Source organism: Echinops telfairi, unplaced genomic scaffold (assembly GCF_000313985.2).
Source record: "Echinops telfairi isolate 266 unplaced genomic scaffold, ASM31398v2 ScPeMD7_7472;HRSCAF=8510, whole genome shotgun sequence".
Taxonomy (NCBI): Eukaryota; Metazoa; Chordata; class Mammalia; order Afrosoricida; family Tenrecidae; genus Echinops; species Echinops telfairi.
In genome coordinates this window covers 1828018-1828999 of record NW_022111376.1, presented here as the reverse complement: position 1 = coordinate 1828999, position 982 = coordinate 1828018, and positions in this window count along the sequence as shown.

Here is a 982-nt window from a genome sequence, read left to right as displayed (position 1 = left end):
CAGTTCTTTCAGCTAAAGCTGTATTGAACGTATTTTCCCTTTTTGGTATTCTAACTCCATTCCATTGTAATATTTGACAATATATTCTCAAGCTGCCCTTTGAAATTGCTTTCAGCTTTTTGACTTCATCATTTCCTCCATCTGCTTTAGTTATTCTGTGATTAAGAGCAAGTTTCAGAGTCGCTTCGTATGTCCATTTTCCTGCTTTCCTGCCTTTTTAATGACCTTTGCTTTCTCCATGAACGACGTTCTAGACGTCTTCCCTTAGCTCATCAGGTCTTTTGTCATTAGTGTTCAGTGAGTCAAATCTGTTCTTGAGATGTTCTCAAAATTCACGTGGGATATACTTCAGGGCATTTTTGGCCCCCACGAACTTGTTTTAATTGTCTTCAGCTTTAACTTGAAATTACTTCTCAGCAATTGATGGTCTGTACCACATGCAGCCCTTGGCTGATATTGAGCTAGCTCGATCATCTTTTCCTACAGATGTAGTGAATTTGATATTTGAGTATGCCATCTGGAGAAGTCCATGTATATAATGACCATTTGTGTCATTGCAAAAAGGCATATACTATGAAAATATGATCATTATTCGTGATTGTGATGCAGAAATTGAAAAAAAGAGAAGGAACAGTAGTTGGAAAATGAGGACGTGGTGATAGAAATGAAGGTGGAGATCACATGATAGCATTTTTCCAGACCAATAACTTGTTCAAAGCAACCTGAATTGGAGATCTCAAAACTCACAGGGGGCCCAGGTGTCTAGTGGTTTACACAAATCACAGGTCAGCAGTTTAAGGACACCAGTCGCTCCTTGGGGGAAAGGTGTGGCTTTCTACTCATGTAAAGAATTAGTAAACTCACTGGGGTCAGTTCTACTCTGTCCTATAGGGTCGCTGTGAGTTGGAATCCACTGGATGGCGGTGAGCCTTTCTGAGATCCCTGAGCAGTTTCCTTCCTAAACATGAGGGTCTCCCTCCAC